At 42.1% G+C, this 23,507-nt stretch overlaps 1 protein-coding gene across 3 annotated transcripts in view; it reads left to right on the top strand.

The window, feature by feature from the left end:
• Window positions 1–23,507, top strand: part of SV2B (synaptic vesicle glycoprotein 2B) — a 229,594-nt gene that overhangs the window by 55,444 nt on the left and 150,643 nt on the right. The window lies entirely within an intron of this gene.

Here is a 23,507-nt window from a genome sequence, read left to right as displayed (position 1 = left end):
TCCCCTTTGAAAATCATAAGTTTTTTCCTACATCTGTGAGTCTGTTTCTGTTTTGAAAATAAAGTCATTTATATAATTTTTTAAATCATATGGTATTTTTCTTTCTCTTTCTGACTTAATTCATTTATAATCTCTAAATCAACCCATGTTGCAGCAAATGGCATTATTTTATTCTTTTTTATGATTGAGTAGTATTCCATTTGTGTACACCTCATCTTCTTTATCCATTCATCTGCTGATGGACACAGGTTGCTTCCATGTCTTGGCTATTATAAGTAGTGCTGCTGTGAGCACTGCGGTGGATGCATATTTTAAAATTACAGTTTTTTTTTTTTTAAGAAATATGACCAGGAGTGAGATTGCTGTACCATATGGTAACTCTATTTTTAGTTTTCTTAAGGAACTTCCATACTGTTTTCCATAGTGACTGCACCAACTTACATTCCTACCAACAATATAGGAGAATTCCCTTTTCTGCACATTCTCTCCAGCATTTATTATTTTTAGACATTTTGATGATGGCCATTCTGACTGGTATGAGGTGATAACCTCACTGAAGTTTTGATTTGCATTTTTCTAATAATTAGTGATATTGTGCATAAAGAGTATATGTTTAAAAGTTGGACACTTTCTGACAGAAATTAGTAAAAAGAACATAGGGTCCTCCCAATGTCAAAATCAAGGCTTTCTCAGTGCTTCTGAGCAGAGGAGTGGCATAAAGGGGGCTGAGATGAAAAGATGCAGGTCTTTTTAAAAAAAATTAATTAATTTTAATTGGAGGATAATTAGTTTACAATACTGTGGTGGTTTTTGCCATACATCGACATGAATCACCCATGGCTACACCTGCGTTCCCCATCCTGAATCCCCCTCAACAGCTCCCTCCCCACCCCATCCCTCTGGGTGGTCCCAGAGCACCAGCTTTGGGTGCCCTGTTTCAGGCATTGAACTTGCACTGGTCATCTGTTTTTCATATGGTAATATACATGGTTCAATGTTATTCTCTCATTTCATCCCACCCCCATCTTCTCCCACAGAGTCCAAAAGTCTGTTCTTTACATCTGTGTCTCTTTTGTGGCCTTGCATATAGGATCATCATTAATGTCTTTCTAAATTCCATATATATGTGTTAGTATACTGTATTGGTGTTTCTCTTTCTGACTTACTTCAGTCCATCCACCTCATTAGAACTGACTCAAATGCGTTCTCTTTTATAGCTGAGTAATATCCCATTGTGCATATGTACCATAACTTCCTTATCCATTCACCTGCCGATGGACATCTAGGTTGCTTCCATGTCCTAGCTATTATAAATAGTGCTGCAATGAACATTGCGGTATATGTGTCTCTTTCAGTTCTGATTTCCTTGGTGTGCGTGCCTGGCAGTGGGATTGCTGGGTTGTATGGCAATTTCCAGTTTTTTAAGGAATCTCCACACTATTCTCTGTAGTGGCTGTACCAGTTTGCATTCCCACCAACAGTGTAAGAGGGTTCCCTTTTCTCCACACCCTCCAGCATTTATTGTTTGTAGACTTTTTGATGACAGACATCTTTAAGAAAATATTTAAAAAGCATTTGTTTTTTATTTATTTGGCTGCACCGGGTCTTAGTTGTGGCACTCAGGATCTTTGATCTTCACTGTGGCATGTGAGCTCCGAGTTGCAGCATGTTGAGAGCTAGTTCCCTGACCAGGGATCGAACCCAGGCTTCCTGCACTGGGAACCCAGAGTCTTAGCCACTGGACCACTAGGGAAGTCTCGACTTCTGCAGACCTCTTAGTGCAGCCTTGGTGTTAGCTGGAGTCTCTCTGACTCTTCAGAGCCAGATGTGGTTGGAAACATGCAAGATTTCTTGCTGCTCTTGGGGGCTTTCATCCCCAGATGAACTTTGACTGCTTTACTCTGCTGATTCCTGTTTTTTCCTCTGTCTTGTGAAGCTCCTTTCCTTGCCACAAAACTTCAGTGTATAGCAAATTTTACTTAAGTTTGGGGAAGTGGACGTGAGTTTATATTATAGTCAGGAAACAACTTAAACTCGAATATGAAACATTTCTAAGACTCTTCTTCCTTATTTCTTAGTCTCACTGTTCTGTCTCCCTTCCTCACTCTTTTATGCTTAGTTCTTTCCAGTTCATTTGAAATGCAGAACAATTTACCTACCTCTTTGTCTATTTTTTCTCCTGCTAACACAAGCTCTCAGGGTTTCTGCTGCCCCAAGTGACCTTGCAAGATTTTTTTCTGAACAAAGACAATTACTTCCTGAATAGAATTATGGAACTTTCTTTTAAGATGCTAATTTATTTCTCACCCCCATCCAAACCTAATTATTTAAGCAGTGAGATGCTGAACAAATCCAGACACAATAATGTAAGTTGTGGTGGTGGTGTTAATAATGGAGAGGAAAATCAGGATCCAAGGGATAGAAATAAGAGCTCACAACAAATTGAGCAGAGAAAGAAAACAGAAGGGAAAGCAAGGACCCGTTTACTGAATGCCAGTGTCTTGTGTGATATGACAACCCTATTGATTTTTTCCCAATTTCCCAAGAAAACTGAAGGTCAGAGGGTTTAAATAATACGCCCAAAGCCACTCAAACTGTAGATGGAAGATCCAGGACCCGATCCAGGTATGATGGAAAGACCTGTATTCTTTGCATTGTAGTCATTTTTTTAGTTTTTAGGGTGTAGTTGCTTTACAATGTCGTGTTAGTTTCTACTGTACTGCAAAGTGAACCAGCCATACCTGTACACACATCCCCTCTTCTTTGGGTTTCCTTCTCATGTTGGTCACCGCAGAGCACCAAGTAGAGTTCCCTGTGCTGTCCGCAGGTTCTCATCAGTATCTATTTTATACACAGTATATGTGTCAATCCCAATCTCCCAATTCCTCCTGCCTCCCACCTTTGTTATCTGTTATGTTTGTTCTCTTCATTCATGTTTCTCTTTCTGCTTTGTAAATAAGGTAGTCCATACTGATTTTTTTTTTCAGATTTCACATATATGTATTGATACATGACTTTTACTTTTATTGATACATGACTACATACTTTCTGACTTACTTCACTGTATGTGACACTCTCTAGGTTCATCCATGTCTCTACAAATGACTCAATTTTGTTCCTTTTTACAGCTGAGTAATATTCCATTGTATATATGTACCACATCTTCTTTATTCATTCCTCTGTTGATGGACATTTAGGTTGCATTGTATTCTTAATCAGTTCCTCTTCTACCACCGAGAACTTAAGATTGGTTCTGAAATGATATTTTGCCTTAAGTGGGCTGCCATGCCCTCTTCCAGGGGATCTTCCCAACCCAGGGATGGAACCCACATCTCTTAGGTCTCCTGTACTGGCAGGTGGGTTCTTTACCACTAGCACCACCTGGGAAGACTTATATTAAACTAATTCACTATAAGATTATTTTTGATAATAATAAAGTTTAGGCTATACCTTATTTTTTAGAAATTTTATTTATTTATTTGTCTTTGACTGTGCTGGGTCTACATTGCTGCGTGGGTTTTTTCTGGTTGTGGAGAGCAGGGGCTCCTCTCGCTGTGGTAGGTGGGCTTCTCATTGTGGCGGCTTCTCTTCTTGCAGAGCATCAGCCCTAGGGTGCACAGGCTTCAGTAGCTGCAGCACGGGTGCTCAGTAATTGTGGCACCCTCCGGAGCAGGTGTGATCCTCCCAGACTGGGGATCGAACCGTGTCTCCTGCATTGGCAGGTGGATTCTTTACACTGAGCCACCAGGGAACACCCACCCTTATTTTTTGTAGCCTGCAATTTGGATCTTGGTGTAAGTCTTTATATGGTTTCTCACATGAAAGCAACAAAAATCTGCCCCGTCATAAGTGCAGGTCAAAGGTCTGCACCTCTTTGACTTACATCATAGAGCAGGGCCCGCTCTGGGGCATTCCAGGGAGGCTGGTTTCCCAGTGGTTAGTACCATCCAGGGGCAGACTGATCGGCTTGCTCTCCTGGGAGGAGGCATTTAAGCAAAGACTGTAGGACCACTTGGCTGGGATGTTGTTGTGAGGATTCTGGTTTGGATGAGAAGTTCCCAAATAGGGCTGCTCATCAGAATCACTTGGAGAAGATATGTTCAAAATCCAGATGCCTGTGTCTTATTATAGATGATTCAGCATGTCTGGAATGGCTCAGTGGCATTTCAAAATATACACCTCCCATGGAACTTCCCTGATGGTGCAGTGGTTAAGAACCCACCTTCCAATGCAGAGGGCATGGGTTTGATCACTGGTCGAGGAACTAAGATCCTATATGCCGTGTGGCCAGATAAAATAAAGTAAATAAATAAGGAAATAAAATAGGCTCTCCAGCTGATTCTGATGTACACCAAGGTTTGGAGACTGTTGGAACAGGTTATCACTAAAATCCCCTCTGAGACAGGGTGCTCAGGGCTGGTGCACTGGGATGACCCTGAGGAATGGGATGGGGAGGGAGGTGGGAGAGTGGTCAGGATGGGGAACACATGTACACTCATGGCTGATTCGTGTGAATGTATGGCAAAAACCACTACAATATTGTAAAGTAATTAGCCTCCAAGTAAAATAAATTAATTAGTTAAAAAAAAAATCCCCTCTGATCAGGAGAATGGATACATTTGCATGTATGGCTGAGTCCCTTTGCCATGCACTTGAAACTATCACAGCATTGTTAATTGCCTACACTCCAATGTAAAATAAAAAGTTGAAAATAAAAATTTAAATCTCCTATAAAACCACAAGGTTCTTAAATTCTACCTTTTGTTGGGGGTAGTGGTCTTCCCTGTCTTGTAGTCTTTAAATCGTAGTGTTTTATTCATGTGGGCAGGGACAACTGATCAAACATAGTATCTGTTTCATTGTTGGAGAACACAGAATACTGAGCTGCCTTTAAAATATTTGGGTTGCACCTTCTTTTTGTAATGGAAAGTGTTGTTTATTTTAGGGATACTTGTTCATGTTGCCAGAAGACCACACAGTCTCCTTTGAAGAAGCTCGGTAATGTTTATACACCTGCAGGAACTAGCTAGAGGGATCAAGATGAGAGCTGCTTAGTTGATATCACTTTTATTTTTTAAAAAGTGGAAGGGTAAACACAGGACTGGGGTGATTTGGGGCATGTGGCATGCTTAAGTACACTTTTCCTTGGCATATGTGAAGCAGAAAAAGAAAACTTCTCAAGGGATTCAGTGGTAAATGTATAGTTTGGGGGCCTTGGAGAATGCATTTCCCAGTATCTCTCCAGTTCTTTTCATTAATTAAAAAAAAAAAAGTTTTGGCTCATTCTTCCCCATATAGATGCATGCTAGTAATAAATAATGAAAAAAACTTGAATACTGGGAAAATGACATGCAATTTTTCCTTGATATAAGCCTTTCTCAATAACTGATGCACCCAGCTTTTCTAGTGACAAAGGGTCTTTCCTTTAAGGAATATGTAACGTGGACAAAGCTGAGAGAGACTTTCTGAGTTCATGGTTAGCTCCAATGCGTTAGACGCTAAACTGCTTCTCAACGGGAGCATCTCTTGGGCAGAGACACAGTGTACAGATGTAATGGCTTTTTCCACTTTTTTCAGGTTGTTCCATGCGACTGAGCCTTCTTTGGCAGCTGGCCTGTTCCTCATTTTTAATGTAGGGAGCCTCTATAATTAACTCAAGCCTATTTCTGCTGTGTTAATTAATGTGTGCATACAGGAGGTTGCTGTTTTCCCTTAAGGTGTGATGAACAGAACTGGTTTTCAAGGAAGTCACCTCGCGCTTTAGCAGATGGAGCAGTTGGCTTTGGGAAACATTCACACTGAATAGCAAGACAAGACTAATTCTACTTGATAAAGTCTGTCTGTCAGGGTCAAGGGTATAAAGAATGGTCCCCAGGCTCCTCTAGGCTCCCTGTGGGCATTTGAGGTTGATGAGAAAAGCAGAAGGGACTTGTTCACTGAAATCAGTCAGAGCTGGGTCTGAGTCTTAATGCTACCCCCTAGCGACTATGTGGGCTTTGATAAGTCTTATTTGTTCATCTATAAATGGGGCATGAAACATGCATTTTGTCTGAATTAATTCAGGTAACATTTGGGAAGCTCCTCAGTTCTGCAACTCAATGCATGAGCCTACAAGTTGTCTGGGAGTGTTTATCCTGTCAGACCGTAAGCTCCCTGGAAGCAGAGACTGTGTTCTATTAATATTCGATTCATGTCTCTAATGCCTAGTAATAGTAAGAACTCATGTTCATTGAAAGAATGAAAGATGAACTGGTCTTGTTTGATTAGTGGCTAGGGCCCGAGTGTATACAAACATTACAGCCCTCAACTCTTAAGGTGTCTGTCCCTAAAGGAGTTTGAACCCATAGCTCAGACTTTCTCAGCCTCATTGGCCAAGTATTGGTTTTGCAAGTCCAATTGCACTGCCCCTTCCTGAACGGTCCTTCTAGGCTGGGAGTCTCCTTTTGTAGCTCCCTGAGATGTGAGCTGGATGCAGAATTCTACAGAGATGCAGACCTGCCCAGATGTGCCATGCAGTGACTCCTTTCTTGGGTCTTGTCATCAGCCAGGGACAAGTGCAATAGACAAGCAGAGCATGACAGGTGGCAGGGTATATATCTCCTCCGCTCTCAGGAGCCTCTCTCTTTCCCCATCCCCTGGGATTCTCTTTTTAACCAGCATGAAATCAACTCTCCCTTTCTGCTAAGACACCCAGTACATGCTTAGAACTCCTCTTTCCTGAAGGCCTTCTGTCTTTCGAACACATGACTGAGAGCACGTTCAGGCAATTTATTCCCTGGTCTGCCATCAGCCTCTCCTGGGTGACCATGTGCAAATTCACTACTTGCTTATATGTGGCAAAGGAGAGTTAGTATCTTAAAATGTTATATACGTAGTACTTAGGAAAAAATCATTAGGTTCTAGGGACTGGTCTTATTAAAGATGGCAAATGTAATAGGACTTTGTTGTCATTCAGTCGCCCAGTCATGTCCGACTCTTTGTGACCCCATGGACTGCAGCACGCCGGGCCTCCCTGTCCCTCACCATCTCCCAGAGTTTGCCCAGTTCATGTTCATTGCATCGGTGAGGCTGTCCAGCCATCTCATCCTCTGACACCCTCTATAGTCCTATGAAGTTATAGGACTTTTGGGGCTATTAATTCACTGTGGTTGCTGAGATGGTAATGAAACTCCAGGTATGATCTCAGTATTTAGGGCAGGAAGAAGAAGGGAAGAGACAAAGGTTTTCTTTCCAGATTTCTCCTTTTAATGAGAAATCAAATAGCATTTTGCAGCTACTTCCCCCCGGTAGATGAACTTGTTTGTCTCGTGTGTGGGCTGAGTCACACAGCTGCCTCTAACTGCACAGGAAGCTGGGAAAGCAAAGGCTGGATTTTCAACCTTGATGGGGGGAGACAGCCGGAGTGAAGGGGGTCAGGAATGCTGTTGGGTTAGCCTTAGTCTGAGTTCCCTCAGAAGCAGATTGTGATACAAGGATTTGAACACTAGTAGTGAGTTTGGGACTAAAATCATGACATCCGGTCCCATCACTTTATGGTGAATAGAAGGGGAAACAATGGAAGCAGTGACAGATTTTCTTTTCTTGGGCTCAAAAATCACAGTGGACAGTACTGCGGCCTAAAATTAAAAGATGCTTGCTCCTTGGAGGGAAAGCTATGGCAAATGTAGACAGCGTATTAAAAAGTAAAGACATCACTTTGCTGGCAAAGGTCCATCTAGTCAAAGGTATGGTCTTTCCAGTAGTCATGTATGGATGTGAGAGTTGGACCATAAAGAAGGCTGAGAACCGAAGAATTGATGCTTAAGACTCTTGAGAGTCCCTTGGACTGAAAGGAGATCCAACCAGCCAAACCTAAAGGAAATAAAACCTGAATATTCATTGGAAGGACTGATGCTGAAGCGGAAGTTCTGATACTGTGGCCACCTAATGTGAAGAGCCGACTTGTTGGAAAAGACCCTGATGCTGGGAAAGATTGAAGGCAAAAGGAGAAGGGGACGACAGAGGATGAGATGGTTAGATGGCATCACCAACTCAATGGACATGAGTTTGAGTAAACTCCAGAGATAGTGAAGGACAGGGAAGCCTGGCGTGCTGCAGTCAGTGGGAAGGCAAAGAGTCAGACACAACTTAGTGACTGAACATAGACACACACAGTGTGTCTGGGCGGTGAAGTAAGCCCTGGTAGAAGTGGTAGGGAAGTGAGGCAACGAGAATGGTATTCTACGTTATTAGTAAGAGTTTTCCAGAGAAGAGGAACCAGTGAGACATGTATACACATCTGTATCTACACATACACACACGATAAGGAGCTGACTCACACAGACGTTGAAAGCTGAGACAAATACAAACTCTGCAGTCAGCAAACTGGAGACCCAGGGCAGAAAACTGTAAGTTCCAGTCTGAGTCTGAGTCTGAAGGCAGGAGAAGACTGTTTACAACTCAAAGACATCCAGGCAGAGAGAAGGATTCATTCTTACTCAGCCTTTTGTTCTGTTCAGACCTTCAGCATATTCGATGAAGCCCACTCTCACTTAGGAGGGTCATCTGCTTTAGTCAGGCTACCAAGGCAATGCTTTGTTTTGTATTTTTGTTTCTGTTTTTTTTTTTTTGGCTGCACTGGGTCTTTGTTGTGGCATGGGGCTTTCCCTAGTTGCGTCATGTGTGGGCTTCTCTAGTTGTGGCGGGCGGCCTCAGTAGTTGTGACTCGTGGGCTTACTTGCCTTGAGGCATGTGGGATCTTAGTTCCCTGATGAGGGGATGAACCCGTATCCCCTGGATTGGAAGGTGGATCCTTAATCACTAGACCACCAGGGGAGACCCTACCTAGGCAGGGTTAATATCATCCAGGAATCCCTTCACAGACACATCCAGCAATAATGTTTAACTAAATGTCTGGGTACCTCGTGGCCCAGTCAAGCTGACACTTAGAGTTACCCATCACACCGTGAAAGAGGGTGTTGTCAAGCTGGCTATCACTTTGGACAGCTGGAGCCTCGTCCTGCTGGAGCATTTCTGGGAGCCAGAGTAACAAGTACCCTTGGGAGTACATGTCCAGTAGGCCTTGGTTGAGGGATGCAGGGGGAATTTGAGTCCCAGACACTTCCGTCCTGCCTGTGAACTGGCAAACAGGCGTGGGCATTGGAAATGGGTGCTGGCATGGGGAGTCTGGCAGGAACTTGAAAGTAATAAGATGAAGGGATATGGGTGGGCTCAGACAGCATCAGCTACGTCAACCCACAGAGTCTGCCACACGGGGGGGCGGGGGGGAGGGTAAAGCACTTGGATGCTTTCTTATCTTTAAAATATTTTTAAAACTTTTAATTGGAGGATAATTACTTTACGATGTTGCATTGATTTTTGTTGCGCTTTGTGCTCAGTTGTGTCCGACTCTTTGTGAAACTCCATGGACTGTAGCCTGCCAGGCTCCTCTGTCCATGGGATTTTTCAGTCAAGAATACTGGAGTGGGTTGCCATTTCCTTCTCCAGGTTTTTGCGGTATAGCAACACAGATCAGCCAGAAGTATATATATATATGCAGCCACAAAATTAAAAGACATTTATTCCTTGGAAGGAAAGCTATGACAAACCTAGACAGCATATTAGAAAACAGAGGTATCACTTTGCTGACGAAGATCCGTCTAGTCAAAGTTATAGTTTTTCCAGTAGTCATGTATGGATGTGAGAGTTGGACCATAAAGAAGGCTGAGAACCAAAGAATTGATGTTTTTGAACTGTGGTGCTGGAGAAGACTCTTGAGAGTCCTTTGAAATACAAGGAGATCAAAGCAGTCAATCCTAAAGGAAATCAAACCTGAATATTCATTGGAAGATCTGAGGCTGAAACTGAAGCTCCAGTATTTTGGCTGCCTGATTCAGAGAGCCGATTCACTGGAAAAGACCCTGATGCTGGGAAAGACTGAAGGCAAAATGAGAAGGGGACAGCAAGGATGAGATGGTTAGATACCTTCACTGACTCAAGGGACGTGAATCTGAGCAAACTCCAGGAGATAGTGATGGATAGGGAAGCCTGGCATGCTGCAATCCATGGGGTTGCAAAGAGTCAGACAAAATGTAGTGACTGAACAACAAAAATAAATATATATAGATATATATATCCTCTCCTTCTTGAACCTCCCTCACACCCCCACCCCGACTTCTCTGGGTCGTCACAGAGCCCCAGGCTGTGCTCCCCGTGTTACACAGCAGCTTCCCACTAGCTGTCTGTTTTACATGTGGGAATGTATTTATGTCAGTCCTAACCTCTCAGTTCTTCCCACCCTCCCCTTTCCCCACTGGGTCCTCCATCCTCTATGTCTGCATCTCTATTCCTACCCGGCAGACAGGTTCATCGGTACCATTACACATATCTTTAAAATATTTAAAGCTGGGGATCGATTCTAAGTCCCAGATGCTTTAACATCTGGGACTCGATCTCAGAAGAAGAACTTGTGCTCTTATGACATTTTCTCTAGGAACAACCTACCAAAGAAAGATTCCTCAAACAGGATCTCAAGGGACTGAATTGTTGATGTTACAGCCTGGACCACCGTGGGGGTCTCCTCATCTGGGCTGGGTTTGGAGCCCAAAGAGAGGGTGAATCCCATTATCTTTTGTAACGTTCAACTTCAACCTTGGGCAAGGTGGTGCTGCCTACTGTCCTCAAGAGAGAAAGACTGAGGCTCAGAGACGGGGAGGATTTTGCCCTAATCACACAGCTGGAAAAGTCACACAGAGTGGAATCTGGGGCCACCTGATGATAAATCTGGTGCCCTTTCGCTGGTACCCAGCTGTGTCCCCCAGGAAAATGACCTTTCAAAGGCACAGTATAAATTAATAATGGTATAATTATTCACTGCGACACTTTTTTCTTGTACTGACTCATGAGCATCCAGGCCTGTGGTGGAAAGCGGTTTTTCTGGTGGGAGAATGAGTTGCACTGACCCTCTGACCTCTCTCCTCTCGTCTCTTCTTTCCTTTTCTCCCTTTTCCTTGTGTTAGTCCTTCCCCATCCCCACCCACACCATTCCCCCCATTCCTTCCCTTCCTTCTGCCCCCTCTGTTAGTAGGATCTGGTGTCATATTTCTGAGCCATTCAAGTCAACTTATACTGAGTAACCCACGCTCTTGACATATTGCTATAAAGCCTTCAGGTAGCTGTATCTGTGCTAAGTCGCTTCAGGCTTGTCCGACTCTTTGCGACCCCATGGGCTATAGTCCTCCAGGCTCCTCTGTCCATGGGATTCTTCAGACAAGAATACTGGAGTGGGTTGCCATTCCCTTCTCCAGGGCATCTTCCCAACCCAGAGATCACAGGTAGCTGCAATAGCTGAGTTAATACATAAATGCTTCCATAACATCCTTGCCTTTAGAATTACTCTTGACCGGTAGCCTCTGCTGAAGGGAGGACCAGGGCTCTGTGTTTGCGTCTGCTGTGATGAGCATAGGGGTGGAGCATGCCTGAGAGGGAAGCAATCTCATCATGTTTTCTGTCCTGAGAATCTAGTTCTGAGGCCATGAGAGTCTGCAATAGTCATGGGTGAGTGGCCAAGCATGCTACCAAGCCAAGTCAGTGTCTTAGATGTGGGGAGCAGAGAGCTGGGTGTGAGCAGGAGTAGGTGGCGCTCACTGGGAAGCAGACAGAACAGATGGAAGGAATCTGGACCCTGCGCCCCCATCCTTCCCTGCGCTAGACTTTCTTCCCTTGCCCAAGACAGCGGAGCGATTCTGCTGAAAGAAACCTCCCTGACACATGCTGCTGGGCGGGGGAGTTGATTTCTTTCCATCTGGATGAATGGTGGCCATGCCCCACAATGGGCATGGATGGAACTTTGCTTCCGTGCTGACACAGAACACAGACAGCTAAGCTGGCTTATGGAAACTTAAGCCTGTGTGTATATGTGTATGTGTGTGGTGTTCTAATTAATCACATTTTTATTAAAGTATAGTGATAAAGACTTCAGTATAAAAACTAAAGTCCAGAGACTTCCCTGGTAGTCTACTGGTTAAGACTTCGCCTTCCAGTGCAGGAGGCATGGGTTCAATCCCTGATCAGGGAGCGAACTCCCACATGCCTTGGGGTCAAAAAACCAAAGCATAAAATGGAGGCAGTATAGGAACATATTCCAATAAGATTTGTAAAAATGGTCCATGTTAAAAAACCCCACAAAACTTAATAAAATCCATTTAAACAACTCCAAAGGTATGGCAAGAGACACAAAATAATGTGCAGAATATTCTTTAAAGGTTGCATTAGACTGTAAGTTGCATTAGACTCCTTCTTCTAAAAAGAGCTTTTATGTAAGACAGAAATAGTCTTGAAAGATTAATAAGCTTGACAATTCATGTTCTGAAAAAGTTGCCTTACTTTGCAAAATGTTGAACTAGTACCCCCTCATATCTTAAAGATAGTACCATCTATTTACTTCCCTCCTCTTTGAGATACATTTTTGGAATTAGATTAGAACCTAGAAATCTTTGCTGCCCCTGGCTTGGTCCTGCTATATTCACAGGTTAAATGACTTGCCCAGGGTAACAGAATTAGTGGCAGCTTGGGACTAGAAGACTAGCTTCCAGAGTACTTCCAGAGTACTCCATTTTTTAAATTAGATTCTTATACAGATAATATGGGCTTCCCTGGTGGCCCAGATGGTAAAGAATCTGCCTGCAGTGCAGGAGACCCGGGTTTGATCTCTGGGTTGGGAAGATCATCTGGAGAAGGGAGAGGCAATCCACTCCAGTATTCTTGCCTGGAGAATTCCATGGACAGAGAAGCCTGGCAGGCTACAGTCCATGGGGATGCAAAGAGTCGGACATGACTGGGCAACTAACACACACACACACAGTTGATTTACAATGCTGGGTTAGTTTCAGGTGTACGGCAAAGTGATTCACTTACATATATATTCCATTTCAGATACTTTTCCCATATAGGTTATTACAAAATACTGAGTAGAGCTGTCTGCGCTATACAGTAGGTCCTTGTAGTCTGTCTATTTTATACATCACAGTGGTAAAGAATCTGTCTCCAATGCAGGAGATGCAGGAGACCCAGGTTGGGAAGATGCCCTGGAGGCGGGTATGGCAACTCACTCCAGTATTCTTGCCTGGAGAATCCCTGGACAGAGGAGCCTGGAGGACTACAGTCTATAGGTTCTCAGAGTCAGACACGACTAAAGCGACTTAGCATGCCTGTAGTATGTATATGGAAATCCCAAACTCCTAATTTATCCTTCCCCCAGTTTCCCCTCGGTAACCATAGGTTTGCTTTCAAAGTTTGTGAGCCCGTTTCTGTTTTGTAAATAAATTCATTTGTATTTTTTTTTTCAGATTCTATATATAAGTGATATCATATGATATGTGTCTTTCTCTGACTTACTTCACTTAGTATGGTAATATCTAGGTCCATCCATGTTGCCGCCAATAAGCCTGTGTGTTTATTTGCAACACTGATCAAGGCCAGACTCCTAACTGAGACAAAACAAAACCACACCCATCAAAAAAGACAACCCTCACAGCAGTGGGTGCCCAGAAAGGTGGCGTAGTGTAACCAGGTGGTTTGTATAGAAGAGTTAAGTTGCAGTTTTTAAATTTTGTTCTGGTATCACTTGTGGATTGTGATTTGCATTTTTATTTGAAAAAGTAAACAATAACCAGAGAAGTCTGGAATAACAAAAGTTAAATATCAGCTCTCTTAACCCAATCAACCCAAGACCACCATCTGTGGCCTGACAAAGATGTATCAGCCCATTGCATTTGAGGAGGCTGCACCTCAGAGGGACCATGAGTCTTCTCAGCAAATGTGGGAAAAGGTAGAATTGTGATAGGATTTTGGAGAAGGGTAAAGTTTAAGTGAAATGGAAATAAAGGTTCAAAGCTGAGCAGAGCTGTGTATAAAGGTGTCAGTGTCAGGTCTGGACTGTAAATTCACCCCAGGCTTCTGTTCCCTTGGAAACAATGAGGTTATGATACATGTGAATGTTGTCTTCAGAGCCCCCTTCTCTGAAGCTCTGCACCTGGGCTGGAGATTGAGGCTCCATCTTTGTGTCAAAGTGGCTAAGATCCTCCACCGGGGGAGATTGAAATGTTTCATTCTTACGGATCCTATTTCCAGTAGCGACATTTCTGGTAGTCTCCGCTTTTAGAGATCAAGGTTTTTCTGGATGCAAGAAAGCAGGAGTTACTCAAAGAAGGTTATAATGTCAGAGTGTCCTTGGGAGAAATATTGTTTCCTATTGCTTTGCAGCTGGTTTTATCTTTATCTGTTATCCCAGCCTGATGAATAGCAAGGGTAGATTTTTACTTTCCCAGTCTGAGCTTATTTTTACTTTCTCAAAAGTTTGGGGTTCTTGGAAGGAAAGTGTGATGGTTAAAGGGTCAGTGTTCTTCAGTTTTTCCAAAACCTGTGAAAACTTGTAGCTATTCTAAATGAACACAAACCATTAACAATATTTGAGAAGCAGCTAGGTGGGAGCTGCTAGCTTGGCTGATATGTCTGCTGGGGGTACCCCAGAGACACTTCCCCACTCTGGGGTCTCCTGTACCCCACCTTCCTGGGTTTTCCATATTGGGTATACCAAATGTTCTCTTACTGACATTTTATTTTTAAGAAGTAGATTCACATCTTTTACTTGAATAAATGCATCACAAAATGAAGCTCTTCAGTTCAGTTCAGTTGCTCAGTTGTGTCCGACTCTTTGTGACCCCATGAATTGCAGCACGCCAGGCCTTCCTGTCCATCACCAACTCTCGGATTTTATTCAAACTCATGTCCATTGATTCGGTGATGCCATCCAACCATCTCATCCTCTGTCGTCCCCTTCTCCTCCTGCCCGCAATTCTTCCCATTATCAGAGTCTTTTCCAGTGAGTCAACTCTTCACATGAGGTGGCCAAAGTATTGGAGTTTCAGCTTCAGCATCAGTCCTTCCAATGAACAACCAAGACTGATCTCCTTTAGGATGGATTGGTTGGATTTCCTTGCAGTCCAAGGGACTCTCAAGAGTCTTCTCCAACACCACAGTTCAAAAGTATCACTTTTTCGGCGCTCAGCTTTCTTCACAGTCCAACTCTCACATCCATACATGACCACTGGAAAAACCATAGCCTTGACTAGACGGACCTTTGTTGGCAAAGTAATGTCTCTGCTTTTTACTAAGCTGTCTAGGTTGGTCATAACTTTCCTTCCAAGGAGTAAGTGTCTTTTAATTTCATGGCTGCAGTCACCATCTGCAGTGATTTTGGAGCCCCCCAAAATAAAGTCTGACACTGTTTCCACTGTTTCCCCATCTATTTCCCATGAAGTGATGGGACCAGATACCATGATCTTAGTTTTCTGAATGTTGAGCTTTAAGCCAACTTTTTCACTCTCCTCTTTCACTTTCATCAAGAGGCTTTTTAGTTCCTCTTCACTTTCTGCCATAAGAGTGGTGGCATCTCCATATCTGAGGTTATTGATATTTCTCCCGGCAGTTCAGTTCACACAATCTAGATTCCAGCTTGTGCTTCTTCCAGCCCAGTGTTTCTCATGATGTACTCTGCATATAAGTTAAATAAGCAGAGTGACAATATACAGCCTTGACGTACTCTTTTTCCTATTTGGAACCAGTCTGTTGTTCCATGTCCAGTTCTAACTGTTGCTTCCTGACCTGCATACAGGTTTCTCAAGAGGCAGGTCAGGTGGTCTGTTATTCCCATCTCTTTCAGAATTTTCCACAGTTTATTGTGATCCACACAGTCAAAGTCTTTGGCATAGACAATAAATCAGAAATAGATGTTTTCCTGGAACTCTCTTGCTTTTTCACTACCATAAAAGAAGAAACTGTCACTTGCATAAATTCAAAGTAACCATAAAAAAAGAAATAAGAGGATGACTAGTATCATTATTTTCTAGGTGATTTCCTGTCAAATTGCTGAGCTCCAGGCTTGCCTTGCCTTTAAAGAACAGGGTGGTGGTGGAGAAGCTAACAACACATGTCAGAAAGGTGTTAAATCACATGCCATTCGGCACCAAACCCAGGCCTTCTCTGCAATATCATCAGAAAGATGAAAGAGAGTTAATAGAGGCATCTCCCTCCAGAATTCAGTACTAAGGCTGTGTTTGGGTACCACCCCTATCATCTGTGGTGTCAACAGGACCCTGTGACTCACACCCTGGGCGACTGGCTTTGTGCTCTGAGACTGCTGGCTACAGTCTTGGTCTCAGGATGGAATCAAATCAATGGTTTGATCGGATGTGGGACCATGGGGCAGGTGTCTAACCTCTCCAAGGCCATTTTCTCATCTGTCCCACAGGAAGAGTAGTTGTCATTACCTCTCACAATTGCTCTGAGAATTTAACGAGCTGATCCATGGAAAACCGTTGACTCCGTGTCAGGCACATACAGAGTTCTCCATAGATGTGAGCTAGGACGCCGAGACAAGCTTCTGTCATGTGTCTGCCAAGAGTCAGTTTGTGGGTAGGTTCTAGAGATCAGATCTAGGTCACAAGAGACATCTATCCAAATTGGTCAAGGGATAAAGACAAGCTGGGTGCTGAGGGTCAGTCTGTTCCTACTGTGTCAAGGTCGTAAGAGCAGGGCTGCTAGAGACAAAGGTCAAAGCAAAATCGGCAGGAACCTCTGGCCGGTTCTTAAAAGAGGACATCTGCCAAGAATATGTCAACCCACTCCAGTACTCTTGCCTGGAAAATCACATGGACTGAGGAGCCTGGTAGGCTACAGTCCATGGGGTCGTGAAGAGTCAGACATGACTGCGCAACTTCACTTTCACTTTTCACTTTCATGCATTGGAGAAGGAAATGGCAACCCACTCCAGTGTTCTTGCCTGGAGAATCCCAGGGACGGGAGAGCGTGATGGACTGCCGTCTATGGGGTCGCACAGAGTTGGACACGACTGAAGCGACTTAGCAGCAGCAGCAGCTGCCAAGAATATGGTGGAAGCAAGAGAGAGGCCCCAAAATATAGACAAGCAGTACTGAAGGGTGTCTTGTGTGTGTGTGTGCGTGCACTCAGTTGTGTCCAACTCTTTGTAACCCTGTGGACTGGTAGCTCACCAGGCTCCTCTGTCCATGAGATTTCCCAGACAAGAACACTGGAGTGGGTTGCCATCTTCTCAGGGGATCTTCCCAACCCAGAGATCAGACCAGTGTCTCTTATGTCCCCTGCGTTGGCAGGCGAGTTCTTTACCACTGAGCCGCCTGGGAGCCCGTTCATGTCATAGGGCCCTCCAGATAACCCCGGGCTGGGACTCGGTGAAAATGTCTCAGAGGGACTTCGCTTCAGTGCCCAAGGGAAAGGAGAGGCCTCAGAAAGCTTGCCATGGTCTTTGCCAAATTTCAGGGAAGGGGTACAAATCACCCCTGGAGGGGAGTGAAAGGCCTAGTGTGATTACTCAGAATCTCTCAGAGATGGGTTCTCTTGTGTGAGGTCATGTGATGAGTGTGTGCACCTAGGAATGTCTGATGAGAGACTTGCACACTTGAACTGCAGGCATAGCCTTCTGGTTCCTATTGATCCTTCTTAGGGGCCAGCGTGGGGTCTGCGGGGATGATAATCCCCGAGGACGTAGCTGTGGTGGGGGTCACAGCACCAGATACCAGGAGCTACGAGAGCACTGGAGTTGGAGGTGGGCAGGAGTGTCTAAACCTCAGGAGAATCAAAGCTCAGAAAAATCAGGGCTTCCATGGTGGCTCAGTGGTAAAGAATCTGCCTTCCCCCAGGAGACACAGGTTCGATCCCTGGTCTAGGGTCGTGGAGCAGCTGAACCTGTGCACAACTACTGAGCCTGTGCTCTAGAGTCGAGGAACTTCGACTACTAAAGCCCGTGTGCCTAGAGTCCGTGCTCCACAACAAACGAAACCACTGCAGTGAAAGCCTGTGCACCATGGCCGGAGAGTAGCCCCCACTTGCCACAACTTGAGAAAAGCCTTCACAGCAATGAAGACCCAGCACAATCATAAATAAAGAAATCAACTTATATATATAAAAGTTAAGGAAAATCAAGTCGAAACCCGGAACAGGATGGCTGAAGCAGAATAGGAACCTGTAAGCTGCAGCCAAGGGCAAGGTGATGGGGGAACATGAAGTAGAATTTGAGCCAGGTTATGGATGGGAAGATGTACAGGAGAGATTAATGCTGGTGGCTCTGCCCTGTCACCCTTGATGGGCATTAGCTTGGCTTAAGCATACTGGAACACATCCTCATTCCTACTTGGAAATCTCTAATCAAAGGCAGAGTCAGATAGACACTCATCATCAAGCTGGAGTGACAACCAAAATCCCCAAGAAGTTTAGCGTCACCTGCCAGTAACACTGCCTGGAAAATCTCCAGGTGTAATGTCGTTTCATCCCATTGTTCTCATATGTAACCCCCGCTCCCTTGCTTCGTGAACCACAATGAGACACTGCCTCCTTGATGTGGGCTGCTAATGGTGATTTTTGTGTTTACCTAAAGCCCTGGGACAGATGCTTTATCTGCAAATGAAAACCCCAGGTAAACAAGTGCAGGTGCAAGCCCATCGCTGGGTGCCTGGGGCTCTCTGTCGCTGAACTTGGCCCCAGCTGTAGGATTGATCAGGCCATAGTCAGGGTGTGGTTAAGGTTTTGTGTATATTAAACACTGATGTCATGAGGGCCAGTTAGGGACTGGCAGGTTGAACTTGAAAGTGAGACCAGGATTCAGGGAGAATTTTCTCCTTTCTCCCATTTCCATCTATATTCTGGAGGAATTGGGTGTACAATCACTGTGTGCACAGAGATACATGGTTTCTGCATTAGCTCATCTCCATAAAGTATTGAGAGAGGCATGACATCTGAAGAGGTATTCTAGGTCGCCCTTGGGAGACACAGACCTCCTGCTCCCCTTTTCCTTCTCTTCTCTGCCTCTGCACGTTACACATCCCTCATTGCTCCCTGGCTCCAAGATAATTTTGGCCAGAGTAACAATTTGAACACATAGCTTTCTTCATGACTCTCTCTTGATCAAAGATAATAAAGCAACCACTTTTTGTTGCTGACAATATGCTGGGCAGAGTTTTAAGCATTTTGAACATGTATTCCTTGCAACAACACCATGGTGTACATACTGTTATCAGCCCCATTTTATTCTTTTAAAAATTTATTTATTTTCAATCGAAGGATAATTAGCTTACAATATTGTGTTAGATTCTGCCATATATCAACATGAATCAGCCATAGGTATATGTATGTCCCCTCCTTCTTGAACCTCCCTCCCACCTCCTACCCCATCAGACCCGTTTAGAGAGGAGGGAATGGAGACATGAGGGACTTAATTAACTTGTACCAGGTTAGAGAGCTGATATGTGGCAGAGCTAGGATTTGAACCTGGGATCTGAATTGAGAGTCCATGCCCTCGCCCACTCTGCTTGAAGGATGAGCAGGTTCATTAGCCCGGGTATCCAGTGTCCTCCACCATCTGGACCTCATCTACCTCTTCGCCCAGATTTGCATCTTGAGCACATTCAGTAGATGAGATTCTTTTTCAACTCCACCATTCCACGATCTCTGACAAAACATTAAGTCAAGTAAGAAGAGAAGAAAACTTCATAAAGAGTACAAAGAAATTTATTAAAAATCAATAGCAAGCTCTATACCAAATTAGCATAAGACATCTTTATTCAAGTTTTGAATAAGGCAGGGATATTTGTTACTGCTATCATTCAAAAAATTTGAGGGTTCTAATTGATAGAATATAGTCATAAAATAAATGACTTAAATATTGAAAGAGAAGGAGCTATAAGCTTCTGAAATCATTTTATACCTATAAAATCTAAGAGCCTAAATGAAAAACTGTTATAATTAATGAGAGAACTTAGCTGGAAATTCAATGAAGATGCAAAAATAAATTTGCCTTTTCCACCATTAAAAATGATTTTGAAAGTAAAATGTAGTAAAAATTAATGACAAAACTATAAAATATCTAATGATAAGTAAGAAATATATTAGCAATATGAAGAAAACTCTACACTTTTACAGAAGAATATAAATTTTATCAAAGGAATAAATGAAAGGATATGCCATATTCTTGGATGGACAAGTGACATCATAAAGATAAAAATTTTTCTGAAACCAGTGTAAACATTTAATGCAATTCTGGTAAGAACCATTGTGTTATCTTTTTTTGGAGAGGTGGAAGACTGAAAAATGTATTCTAAATTTCATATCACCTTCTAAATATGTTAAAATAGCTAATAAGACTTTGAAAAAGAAGAAAAATAACTAGAGCGTACCTGCCACACTGTATATTATAATGTAACATAAAGCTACTATGATCAAAACAGTCGATGGACTGGAAGAGGGAGTAGATTGGAAGAGGGAGTCCAGAAATAGATCCAAGGATCAAGGGGATGTTAATGTGTGATAAATGTAGTAATTCAAATTATTGGGGTTAATATTATTCATTAAATATTAGTGGAAGGACCGTTACCTATTTTGGAAAAAAAAATAGACCCCTACCTCAAACCTTATAATCAGAATGAGTTTCATATGAAATAATCATCTAGGAGTAGCCCCAAACTGGAAACAATCTAAGTGGTCATCAACTGGTGAGTGGGGAACAAAAAGCTGCTTGTTCACACAGTGGAATACTATGCAGCAACAAAATGGATTAGCTACTGATACATTCAACAACCTAGGTTAGCCTCAAAAACATGCTAAATGAAAGATGCTAAACACAAAATACTATGTATCATGTGATTCCAGTTATATGAAATTTTTAGAAAAGGCAAAAGCTATAGAGATCAGTTGTTTCTTGGGGACTGGAATAGGAACAGGGATGGACTGAAAACAAGCTTGAAGAACACTTTGGGGGTGAAGGATGTGTTCTGAAACTGGATGCTTGTACAACTTCATACGTTTGCTATACAATTTATCAAATGGTAGAATTGGAATGAATGAGCTTTTGATATGAAAATGATCAACTAAGAAACCTATTAACAATATTAAGAGTGAAAAAAGGAAAAGTATAAAATAATTAAATTTTGCAGTAGCATATCAGAAAATATTGTTTATAAACTTGTGATGAGGAATATTTTCTTAAGCAAGTCATAGGAAAGCCACTAAGAAAAATATACATTTGGCAGCACAAAATTAACAAAATTCATGGTGAAAGACATGTTTAAAATGTAAAAATGTAAATAATAGACTTGGGTAAAGTGTTTACATCATGTGTAAAAGATGAGTGAATTTTTCTTTATACAAACCTCATAAAAATTAAAATAAGCAAACAATTTAGTCTCAAATCAGCGAAGGATATTCACAGATGACAATACAAACAAGCATTATTTGTATTATTCCATGGCTTAGGTAGCTGTGGAAATGAAACAAAACTTATTGATTGGCAAAATTTCTAACATTTGATAATACTTAGTACTACCTGTGAGGATGTGAGGGAATGAAGTCTGTTGTGGGGAGTGTAAATCAATTCAACATTTTTGGAGATTAACTGGATACTAGCTATAAAAATTTTTTAAAAAGTACATGCTTTTGATAAAATAATCCCTCTTCTTGCAATCTGTCTTCCAGAAAAAAAATAGTACAGATATATCAAGACAAATGCATTTGTATGTTTTTTTGGGTTATTTGAAAATAACAAGAAATAGAAACCTGATGGAGTTCTATAAATAGGGATATGTTTGAAAATATTTTGCTACATCAAAATAATATCCAGGACTGAGGTCCCCGTCTCCTGGCTAGTTGTCACTTAGGGATTGCTCTCAGCTCCTAGAGGTCACTTGCATTTTTTGTCTCATGTCCCCTTCATCTTTAAGTCAGAATAGCATTGTCAAATGCTTCTCGTGATCTGAATCTCTGACTTTTGCTGTCTCTGAACTTAAGAGCCAGATTTAAAGAGTTTATGTGATTAGGTCAGGTGCACCTGGGAAATCTCTGTGTCCTAAGGTGAATTGATTTGCAAAAGTCCTTCATAGTAATACATGGATTTCTGTTTGACTGAATAATTGGGAGAAGGTGTGTATTCACCAGGGCCAGAGAATACTGGGGGCTATCTTACAACAAAGCTATTCTGAAATCAAAGGCTGAGCATCGAAATACCATCAGACAATGTATAGTTTTTTGTTTTCGACAGTCATATGTATTTTAAAGAATTTAAGAGGAGAAAAATAGTCTATCATATTTACCTAGATATTTACCATTTCTAATTTCTTTCTGATATTATTAATATTCTTTACCATCTGAGCCACCGTTTCCCTTCCACCTAATGTTTCCTTTAGTTTTTGTTTTTTTTTTTTTTTTGATCAAATCTGCTGGCAACAAATTCTTTGTTTTTCTTCATCTGAAAATGTCTTAATTTTGCCTTTATCCTTGAAGGATATTTTCACTGGATATGGAATTAAAGGTGAACAACTTTTCTAGCACTTTAACAATATCGTTCCACTGCCTCCTGGTCTCCATGCTTTCTAATGAGAAATCTTCTGTAACTTGAATTATTGCTCTCTTATACCAGTGTTCTGGAATTCACTGGTGACAGTTTGAGTTGCATGATTCTTTCTTTTGGGGCTGTCCTGTATATTGTGGAGTGTTAAGCAGCCTCCTTGGCTTACTAGATGCCAAGGCATCCCATTCTCAGTGCGACAAATAAAAATGTCACCAGACATTGACAAATGTCCTCGGGGTATGGGGGGTGAAAATCACCCCAGCTGAGAACCATTGTTATGTTCTTAATATAATGTATCATAAAAAAACCCTCTTTCTTCCCTTTCTCCCTCTTTCCCTCCCTCTGGTTCCTTCCTTCCTCCTTCCCTCTCTGTTTTTCCCTCTCTGCTTGGTTTTCAGCAGTTTGATTACAGTGTATCTGGTCCTGGTTTTCTTTGAGCTTAATCCTATTAGAGGTCCACTGAATTCCTTGAATCTGTAAATTTATATCCTATAAATTGGAGAAGCATTCAGGCATTACTTGTTCAAATATTTTTTTTTTCTGCACAAGTTTCTTTCTCTTCTCCTTTTGAGACAAAAATGATGGACACTTTTAGAATTTTTGATATTATTACACTGCTCCCTGAAACCTGGTTGTTTTTTTTTTTTCAATTTTTGTTCCTATATTGTTCAGATTAGAAAATTTCTATTAATCTATCTTTTAGTTCATTAACTCTTTCTTGAATCATTATTTTTCTGTTGAACCCATCTAGGGAATTTTAAACTTCAGTTTTATTATAGTTTTCAGTTCTAAAATTTTTTTTTAATTAATTAATTAATTTATTTTACTTTACAACATTGTATTGGTTTTGACTTGGTTTGTTTTGGCAGTTTCTATTGTTTTCCTGAAAATGTCTCTTTTTTAATTCATTCAACGGGTGTTTGCCTTCCCTTCATGGAACATCATTGCAGTAGGTGTTTTAAAGTCCTTGTCTAATAATCTCAACATCTAATTTACTCAGATTTGGCATCTGTTGTCTTTTCTTTGAGAATTGATGAGATTTTTCTGTTTTTTTTTGTTGTTGTTGTTGTTGAGTAATTTGAAATGCTACATCCATTTC

The sequence above is a fragment of the Dama dama genome, chromosome 13 (genome assembly GCF_033118175.1).
Source record: "Dama dama isolate Ldn47 chromosome 13, ASM3311817v1, whole genome shotgun sequence".
NCBI lineage: Eukaryota > Metazoa > Chordata > Mammalia > Artiodactyla > Cervidae > Dama > Dama dama.
The sequence above is the reverse complement of the archived record's forward strand: the minus strand, read 5'-3'. Positions and strand labels throughout refer to the sequence as shown.